This window comes from Musca domestica, unplaced genomic scaffold (assembly GCF_030504385.1).
Source record: "Musca domestica strain aabys unplaced genomic scaffold, Musca_domestica.polishedcontigs.V.1.1 20, whole genome shotgun sequence".
Taxonomy (NCBI): domain Eukaryota; kingdom Metazoa; phylum Arthropoda; class Insecta; order Diptera; family Muscidae; genus Musca; species Musca domestica.
This window is the reverse complement of record NW_026712250.1, coordinates 11,652,444-11,663,542: the sequence shown is the minus strand read 5'-3', so window position 1 is coordinate 11,663,542 and position 11,099 is coordinate 11,652,444.

Genomic DNA, 11,099 nt, shown 5'->3' with positions numbered 1-11,099 from the left:
TAAAAAATATTTTTTCAAAGTTTTAACCGATGTAAATTTTTTAAAATAATACACTTTGAAGTAACAACAGACGTGGACTTTTTAAAAAAATATTTTTTCAAAGCATCAGCAAACTTGGTTAAAAAAAAAATATTTCAAAGTATCAACAGACGTGAATTTTTTGAATCATATTTTTTCAAATTATTATCCGACGCGGGTTTTTTAAAAATATTTTTTTTTAATTATCATCAGACGTGAATTTTTTTAAAAGAAAACAATAACATCGAAATTGTCATCAGGCATGGCTTTTTTAAAAAACATTGTTTCAAATTGTCATCAGACGTGGATTCTTAAAAAAAAACAAGTTTCTTAACAATTCTAATTTTTCTAACCCAAATCTTCATTTAACTAACACACCTCCCACTTAATCGCCTTGCAAAATGCAAGCTCATGTGTAGCTCACACCTCAAGGATTTACTGTGCCATTTTTTTTTCAATTCACCCAACATCAAACCAAACAAAAACCACTGAACCAAAAAGAACAAGAAGCTCTACAATGGTAAGCAGAAAACTAGGATGTTTGCTACTTCTTTTATTAGCAAATTTCGTTGCAAGCTTTTCAAAAAAAAAAAAAGAGAAAACACGATAAAAAGCTGTGGTTTACCAAGCTATTGCACCCAGGGTTCTCAGGTGACATCCTTACGTTTTATAGGTTTAGAAAGTTCAAAAGAGCGTAAAAAACGGGTTAACACAAATGACAATGACACAAAACTGTGAATAGAAAATGACTGCTTGCAACGCTGCAATATCAGCTCGAATAAAATATGCAACTGTGAGCGAATTAAGCGGATGTTTGTTGTTGTGGAAAATTGAAATGCAAAAAAAAAATTGGGGGAAATTGTGGGAAATTTTCAAAGGTGTTTTTTTGAGATTAGAATGGAATACATATTTCAGATAGCGTATGAGTTATATTAATTATTGCAAGAATTGATAGTAATATGCCTCTTAGAAAAGGGAAAAATATTGCAGATTTTTAGGGGTATTTCTTCAGGCGGATTATTTTCCTCAAGAAACTGCTCTGAATGAGGATTTTTAAAAATAATATTTGAAGAATCTGTTTTAAAGTGGATTATTAAAAAATATTTTTTCAACGACAAGTAAATAAATAAATAAATAAATATGAAAACTGCAATGAGGGTAAACTTAATATATATTTTAAGGACTTCTTATGAAAAATAAAATGGAGGATATAATACAGATTGCATATGAGTTGTATTAATTACTAAAAAAATCGGTAATAATGTGCCTCTTAGAAAATATAAAAAAATATTGCATACTTTTAGGATATATTTTTTTAGGTGGATTTTTTAATATCTTCACATGGAGCTGTTGTGAACGAGTACTTTTAAAAATATTATTTCAAGGATCAAGGATTAAAAAATATTTTTCAAAGCATCAACAGCCGTGGATTTTTTAAAATATACTTTTTCAAAAAATCATCTGATGTGAATTTTTTTAAAAATATTTTTCAAAGCATCAACAGACGTGGATTTTTTAAAAAATATTTTTCAAAGCATCAACAGACGTGGATTTTTTAAAAAATATTTTTTCTAATTATCATCAGACGTGGATTTTTTAAAAAATAATTTTTCCAATTATCATCAGACGTGGATTTTTTAAAAAAATAATTTTTCCAATTATCATCAGACGTGGATTTTTTAAAAAAATAATTTTTCCAATTATCATCAGACGTGGATTTTTAAAAAAAATAATTTTTCCAATTATCATCAGACGTGGATTTTTAAAAAAATAATTTTTCAAATTATCATCAGACGTGGATTTTTAAAAAAATAATTTTTCTAATTATCATCAGACGTGGATTTTTAAAAAAAAATAATTTTTCCAATTATCATCAGACGTGGGTTTTTAAAAAATATTTTTTCAAAGTATCGACATACGTGGATTTTTTAAAAAATAATTTTTCAAGTTATCATCAGACGTGGATTTTTAAAAAAATAATTTTTCAAATTATCATCAGACGTGGATTTTTAAAAAAATAATTTTTCAAATTATCATCAGACGTGGATTTTTAAAAAAATAATTTTTCAAATTAACATCAGACGTGGATTTTTAAAAAAATAATTTTTCAAAGTATCAACAGACGTGGATTTTTTAAAAAATATTTTTTCAAAGTATCAACAGACGTGGATTTTTTAAAAAATATTTTTTCAAAGTATCAACAGACGTGGATTTTTTAAAAAATATTTTTTCAAAGTATCAACAGACGTGGATTTTTAAAAAATATTTTTTCAAAGCATCAACAGACGTGGATTTTTTAAAAATATTTGTCAAAGCATCAACAGACGTGGATTTTTTAAAAATATTTTTCAAAGTGTCAAGAGACGTGGACTTTTTAAAAATATTTGTCAAAGCGTTAACAGACGTAGATTTTTTTTAAAAATATTTGTCAAAGCATCAACAGACGTGGATTTTTTAAAAATATTTGTCAAAGCATCAACAGACGTGGATTTTCAATAAAAATATTTTTTCAAAGTATCAACAGACGTGGATTTTTTAAAAAATATTTTTTAAATTGTCAATAGACGTGGATTTTTAAAAAAAAAATTTGACTTGGATTTTTTTAAAAATATTTTTTTTAGGACGTAGCTTTTTAAATAATTTTTTTTCAAAGTATGAACTGACGTGGATTTTTTTAAAAATATTTTTTTTAGGACGTAGCTTTTTAAATAATTTTTTTTCAAAGTATCAACTGACGTGGATTTATTAAAAATATTTTTTCAAAGTATGAACTGACGTGGATTTTTTTAAAAATATTTTTTCAAATTTTTATCCGACGCGGATTTTAAAAAAAATATTTTTTCAAATTATTATCCTACGCGGATGGTTTTAAAAAATATTTTTTTTAATTATCATCAGATGTCGATTGTTTAATTTATATTTTTATTAAGAATCAACTGACGTGGATTTTTTAAAAAATATTTTTTCAAAGTATCAACAGACGTGGATTTTTGAAAACTATTTTTTTTCAAAGTATCAACAGACGTTGCTTTTTTTTAAAATATTTTTTCAAAGTATCAACACACGTGGATTTTTAAAAAATTTTTTTTCAAAGTATCAACAGATGTGGATTTTTTAAAAAAAATGTTTTTTCAAAGTATAAACAGACGTAGATTTTTTAAAAAATAATTTCTCAAATTATCATCAGACGTAGATTTTTTAAAAAATATTTTTAACCTAGACTTTCAAAAAAATATCTTTTCAAGGTTCAGGAAAATGAAGATTTTCTTCAGAATATTTGGGGAATATTTGGTGACTTTTTTAATATTTGAATTTAATTTTAACCTCATTTATTAAAATATGTATTTGTAATGAGTTTCCACAACTTTTCCAAACTATTAAATCATCATGAAACTTCTAAGACCTCCTTTAAAAATTCTTCTCTTTTTGTATTTATAATTTATTTCATTTTTCAGAGAAACTGTTGCATATCCTTAGGCGCCATTCAAAGGCTAACGCACTGGGTGAAAGACTCATCGAAAAAAAAAAAAAACAACTAGGAGGAAACTGCGTCACAAGCCAAACGCAATATAAGACTGGCGCCTTAATATTATCATACAAAAAAACTGAGGATGACACAAGTTGCCAGAATGTCAAAGGATAAGAGAATATGGAAAATTTAGTCACTCGAAAAAAGTTAGAATTTTATTTATTGGGAATAACTTTATTCCTGCGTCACTTGTATGCATATGTGATGCATGGAAAATTGAAATGAGGTTGGATTTGAAAAAAAAAATGGGGGGTAATGATCCCTTCTCTATGGGATCATTACCCCCCATTGCCCAGAAGAGGGCAATGACATAGGCTGAGATGATATTATATTCTCAATACGTTTCGAATCCCAGTAATCAAAAAAAAAACTTTTTTTCAAGGAAATGCTATGCGCCTGGATTTCAAAAAAAATATAGATCTGTAATCAAGAAAGATTTAAAATTTTTTTTTTAATTCTGCTTAAAAATATTTTTTAGAACTTGTGCACCTGATGTTTTAATATTTAACAAAAGATTGAATTTAAAAAATATATTTAAATGATGCGGATTTTTTAAAAATATTTTTTTCCAGTAACCTGCTACGAACATGGTAACCGGATTTTAGAAAAAAAGAAGAAAAATTATTTTCAAGTAGCTGAAATGCCGAAAGATATTCAAAATAATTTCATAACTAAAAAATATTTTTTTTTAATAAAAAATTCAAATACCCAAAATTAATTCCAATTTTCAATTTCAAGGAAACATTTTACATCTAAAAAAAGCAATCTCTTCATAATTCTTAACGATATATAAATAATTCCTTCAAGAGTTTTTTTTTTTTCAACGGCGAATTCACCTTATAAGGGGAGAAATATGGAATTACTGTTGCATACCCTTAAGGCGCCTTTAAAGGCTAACGCCCCAGCTTACGTGAAGGTATTGCAAACTGCATCTGTTTCTAATCTAAAGAAAAAAAGGTTAAAAAAGTGCCATGAGCGATTAGTCGCAATAAAAATGAAGACTGAGAATTTTTAATTTTGCAACTCAAACGGAAATGGTAAATATGAATCATTTCAATGAGAAATGTCAAAGAGGTTGGGCTGCAGGTCGGAAAAGCGAGCATGGGATGATGTTGATGAGAAGGTTCTTGTTTCTTTGACTCTTTGTGTAAAGCCTTGCCAGCTGAAGTACAACCGAAATTGCAAGGCGTCAATTGATGCCTGGGAAAAACTAAACGCTGTTTGTAAGCCACGTTTAGACCTCAGAGAGTCCTTGAAAAAGTCCCTTAAAAATATTTTTTAAAAAATCAACGATTATACCTGGGATAGTCCTTTAAAAATACCTTTAAAAATATATATATATAAAAATCCACGTTTAGATCTCGGAGAGTGCTTTAAAAATATATTTTAAAAAATCCACGTTTAGACCTAGGATAGTCCTTTAAAGAGTCCTTTAAAAATATATTTTAAATAATCCACCTTTAGAGAGTCCTTTAAAAATATATTTTAAAAATCCAAGTTTAATCCTCAGAGAGTCCTTTAAAAATGTATTGAAAAAAATCCACGTTAAGACCTCGGAAAGTCCTTTTAAAATATTTTTTAAAAAATCAACGTTTAGACCTTAGTCCTCAGATAGCCAACGTTTAGACCTGGGAGAGTCCTTTAAAAGTATATTTAAAAAAATCCACGTTTAGACCTCGGAGAGTCCTTTGAAAATATATTTAAAAAAATCCACGTTTTATCCTCAGAGAGTCCTTTAAAAATGTATTGAAAAAAATCCACGTTAAGACCTCGGAAAGTCCTTTTAAAATATTTTTTAAAAAATCAACGTTTAGACCTCGGAGAGTCCTTAAAAAATATATTTAAAAAAATCCACGTCGGAGAGTCCTTTAAAAATTCCTTTAAAAATATATTTAAAAAAAATCCACGTGTAATCCCTTAGAGAATCCTTTAAAAATATTTAAAAATAAACACGTCGGAGTGTCGTTTAAAAATATATTTAAAAAAATCCACGTTGAGACCTCGGAGAGTCCTTTAAAAATATATTTTAAAAAATCCACGTTTAGACCTCGGAAAGTCCTTTAAAAATATATTTTAAAAAATCCACGTTTAGACCTTGGAAAGTCCTTTAAAAATATATTTAAAAAAATCCACGTTAAGACCTCGGAGAGTCCTTTAAAAAAGGGGAAAATCTCTCGAAATATTTTTATTTATTTTGTTTTCAAGGACCCCAAAGGCTGTGAAATTTAAAAAAAAAATGAGTGTTTAATGACCACTGCCAGTTTCTATTCCTAGCTGAAAAATATGGAACTTAAAAAAAGATTCTGAAAAATTATAAATTTTTTAAAACGTTTTTTTTTTTTTTGAAAAGACGGTAAAATTTTCTCAAGACTTTCTTTTTTGTATTTTTTTTTTTTTTTGTTTCGTTTTTTTTTCAATTACTTCAAAGTGTGCATTTTTTTGAAAATTTTTATTTCCAATCGTCCTGGATATTTTAATTATTGTTCTGCTCAGAAAAATAGAATCTATGAAAAATCTTAACCCTCAAGGATCCTCTGCCCAAAAAAAGGTTTTTTTTTTAAATATATATATTTTTTTAAATTTTATCATTTTCACAATAACAACCCTTGTTTTTCTGGCACTTCAATGTGAACTGCAAACTGTCCCAACTCCCTCTTTTTATCAGAATATTTTTGTTTTGTAAATCTTTTGAGAGCATCGCTATAAAAATACAAAAAAAAAAAAAACAAAACAAACAAAACTTTCCGAGAAGTTTCTTTTTTGCGGCGATAGGGTCTGTTGTTATTTTAGAGTCATGATATGATGTTGTCATTGTTGTTGCTGTTCCTGTTCATGTGGATGTGGCACTGCTGATAATGTTGCCAATGGCGCCAATGGCGCCAATGACGTCTATACGGCGGCTATGTCCTTTTTTTGCCTTTTTTTAAAACGCCCTTTGTGTGTGAGAGGGCATGTGTGTGTGTGTGAGAGTACATATGTGTGAGTGTGTGTGTGTTTGTGTCTGTAGCTTTGTGCGGCTATCATTTATCTTTGCGGCCATTGAGATTTTATGCGAAAGGAGTTTTTTGTTTTCGGTTTTTTTTTTTTTTGGGTCGAAGTTTTTCATATTGACATTTTTTATGGCCCCAAACACTCAGACAAATAAATATTTATTCCAATGTACACACACACACACACATATTCATGGCTAAATATATTTAAGTCAAATTATATATAAAAAAATATTCTCGTGTGTAATGTAACAAATGTTGTGTCAGCAGCTCTTTTCCTTCTCCTTTTCCTTTGCTCCCCGTTTCTTTTCCACACTTTTGTTTTGTTCTCGTTTTTCTATTGCGGGGATTTATTTGTCGCTTGCTTTGTATGGGTGTCTGGCTGTCTATCCGTCTGTGTGTGTGTGTGTGTGCGTGAGTGTGTTGTCTATTTTGTCTGTCTGTCTCCACACTTGTCTGAACATATTTCTGACTTCCTGTGTATCGGTGTCTTTGTGTGTGTGTGTGATTTGTATCCTTTTGCCAATGTCTGCGTTCGTTTGTTTGTATTGGTGTCTTTGAGTATACAGGAAATTATTCAACTTCCGTTTGATTATGTGGACATCATGTGATGTTAAAAATACAAGTTCTTCTTCTTGGGTTTTCCAGTTTTTTTCCCATTCTGAAATGTTGCAAATTTGGCTGACAAGCAGGGCAGAATTTTTGCGTATATGTATGTATGTATGTGTATTTATATTATTTGGGTTAAAAATAGCATATTTATTGAAATCAAATCGGATGGAATGAATAGTAATTTATTTAAGAGAGAGAGAGAGACAGAGAGAGAGAGACGCAGTTTTTTTTTAATATTTTGGAGGTCTACAATTTTAAATTTTTCAAAATGTTGGTCAAATGCATATTATGTCTGCAGGACTATTGTTATTGAAAATGGGCCATGTAGGTCCACGTTTTGGTATAGCCCTTATATAACGATACCTCCCGATATGCCATATTTTCATGACTTTTGAGACAATATTCATCGGAATTCTCTCAAATTTGGTATTTGATGTTCTAAATGGATGCTACAGCCTAAAACAGAAAATTATCTGTGCAAGTCCAAGTCTTCGTATAGCCCCCATATAACGGTACCTCCCGATATTCGGTATTTTGATGATTTTAGCGACAATATTCATTGGAATTGTTTCAAAATTGGTATTTGAAGTTCGCAATAAATACTACAGCCTACGAAAGAAAATTGTCTGTGCAGGTCCAAGTCTTATTATAGCCCCCATATAACGGTACCTCCCGATATGCGGTATTTTGGTGATTTTAACGACATTATTTACCGGAACTATTTCAAATTTGGTATTTGAAGTTCGCAATGACTACTACAGCCTATGACAGAAAATTCCACAATTTTTAACGGAGTTTATTTTATTTTTTATTATTATTTTTTTTTTTTTTTGAAAATTGTTAAATTTGTACCAAATGGTGGAGGGTATTCAAAGTTCGGCCCGGCCAAACTTACAGCTTTTTTACTTGTTTTAAATATTTTTTGATTTCATTTCCATATTTTCTGAACAGGCTCCTTGAAAACAAAACTTAAAAAATTCCGCAGCTTTGGAGCAATTGATAACATATTTTCAAAAAAAAAAAAAAAAAAAAAAAAACTCAAACAAAAAATATTTTTAAAAATATTAAAAATATTTAAAAAGTATTTATATTATTTTTTTAATTCAATTTTCTGAGCAGAAAATATAAACGGCTGCTTATGAGTCCTTGAAGAGCCTAAATTTTTTTTTAAAAAAATATTTTTAAATTCCTTGAAAAAACATTACCCAAAATTCGTTCAGGGTTTAGAGAAACAGAAGACACGCATAATGGCCTTTTTTAAAAGTTATGTAGCAAAATAACCTTAAAGGAAGTTCCACCCTTTCGAAATTTTTGGAAATTTTGGAATTAAGATTCCTTAGAATCTTTATATATTAGGTATATAGTGTCTTCGTCAATATTGCAATATAGCATAAGTTTATTCAAAAACCTCCTACAAAGCATCACTTTTGAAGGATAACACCAACGTAAAAAAATAATCCTCTTTCAATTTTATTATAAGTCGCTAAAGATATTAAATCAGTATTTTCACGGCATAACAAAAAAATTTGCATTCCAAAAAAAAAAAAAAAAAAAACCGAAAATTTCTTAAACTGGGGACTTTTTCTTCCATAAAACCATGCTTTTTAAATCAGTTTATGACTCAGAAAATAATAAAATAAGTGGTCCTAGAATCTTCGAATACAGCGTAAAAATCTCTCACAATTATAGAAAATATTTTCAAATTAAAACGTGTTCATGAATTCTTTTAAAAATTGAAAAAAATATTAAAAATATTTAGATTCAAAAACTCATATAAATAATTTTTTACGAATGCCAATTTTAGGGATAAGATTTTTTTAAAAAATCTCCCATTTCAGGATTTTATAAACCCTTCAAAATATGTTTATAAAAATCTACATTCCTTGACCTAAAAAGTCCTTGATTTTAGAGTCATTTGAAAAAGATTATTTAAATACATTTTTTCTTCAAACTATTTCATCCTAAAAGTATGCTTTGTTTATTTTTTGTTTCTGTACTTCTTTTTATACCATACTTTGCCTCATTGAGAATTTATGTATTAAATCCTATTTGCGTTTTTTTCTATACAAGCCCAGTTTTTCATCTTCTCGAGTTTGCCAAATATTTAATTAACTACCCCTATAAGTAGGCTATGCTGCATTAACATAGGATGCCAAGTAAATAACATTTTTTTCTATGGGATTTTTTTTTGCGACCTATATGGTTTTCTTATTATCTACCATGCCAATTGAGGCATTTTATGTGTTCACAATTTTAGTTTTTTTTTTTTGATATATTTCTTTCTATGAACGGAAAATCTTATACTTGTACTTGTATGCTATAAAAAATATGAAATGTAATGCATCAGAGCCTTAAAGTAGGCTAGAGTTTTTTTGGGATCTATTATTATTTGCTTTTTTTATTATTTGTATATTTTGCTATTGTCCTGGGCGGCTATAGCTTCGTGTGTGAAGAGTATATATAAATATGTGTAATAATTTAAACCTTGTCTATAGGAGACATGGGGCGTATTACTGTTGTCAGTACTCATACGCACCATTGGGCTTAGAAATTAAATTTAAATAAAAATTGATTGAGGAGTAGCCCTTATTATTCTTAGCAGCAATTCTTGAAAAATTAAAATTCCTTGAAATGTGTTTTTTTTAAGCCCACAAAAATAGTTCCGCTTTCCCCAACAACAATCCCCACATAATTGTGGGATTTTTAAAGCGTAAATTTTGAGGAATGGCGGGTAGAGGCTTTTAGAGCATATTTCTGAGGATGTGAATTTTTAAGGAATATTTTTAGAGGATAGGATAGACTAATGTGGTATATTTTTAAAGATATATTTCTTGAAGATTATCTCGTCTACTTATGTGGATCTCCAACAAGTAAAAAAGCAGTAAGTTCGGCCGGGCCGAACTTTGAATACCCTCGACCATTTAGAACGAATATGACAATTTTCGAAAAAGATAATATTCGCCAAAAATTCTGTTAACATCTTAAAAATACCGAATATAGCCGTTATATTAGGGTCTGTACGACGTGCAGCTGCATAGGCATTGTTTGTCAGAAGCCATTACCATATTCAAATTCGAAACTTAAAATAAACAGTGAATAATGTAGCTGAAATCATGAAAATACCGTACATAGGTACGGTACCGTTATATCGGAGCTATACGAAGACCTGGACCAGCATAGACAATTTTCTGTCACAGGCTGTAGCATCCATTACGAACTTCAAATACGACACCTCAAACAATTTCGCTGAGTATTGTACCTAAAATCATCAGAATACCGAATATTGGGAGGTACCGTTGTAAGGGGGCTATACGAAGACGTGGACCTGTACAGACAATTTTCTGTCTCAGACTGAAGTATCCATTTCGACCTTCAAATACCAAATTTGAAACATTCCGGTGAATAATGTCGCTAAAATCATCAAAATACCGAATATAGGGAGGTACTGATATATGGGGCCTATACGAAGACCTGGACCGGCACAGACAATTTTTTGTCACAGACTGTAGTTCCCATTACGAACTCTAAATACCAAATTTGAAACGATTCCGGTGAATAATGTCGCTAAAATCATCAAAATACCGAATATCGGGAGGTACCGTGATATTTGGGGCTATACGAAGACGTGGACCTGCACAGACAATTTTCTGTTATAGGCTGTAGTATCCATTTCAAACTTTAAATACCAAAGTTGAAACAATTCCGGTGAATAATGTCGCTAAAATCATCAAAATACCGAATATAGGGAGGTACTGATATATGGGGCCTATACGAAGACCTGGACCTACCCCGACAAATTTCTGTCATAGGCTGTAGTATCCATTTCGAACTTCAAATACCAGATTTGAAACAATTCCGATAAATAATATCGCTAAAATCATCAAAATACCGAATATCGGGAGGTACCGTTATATTGGGTCTATACGAAGACGTCGACCTGCACAGATAAT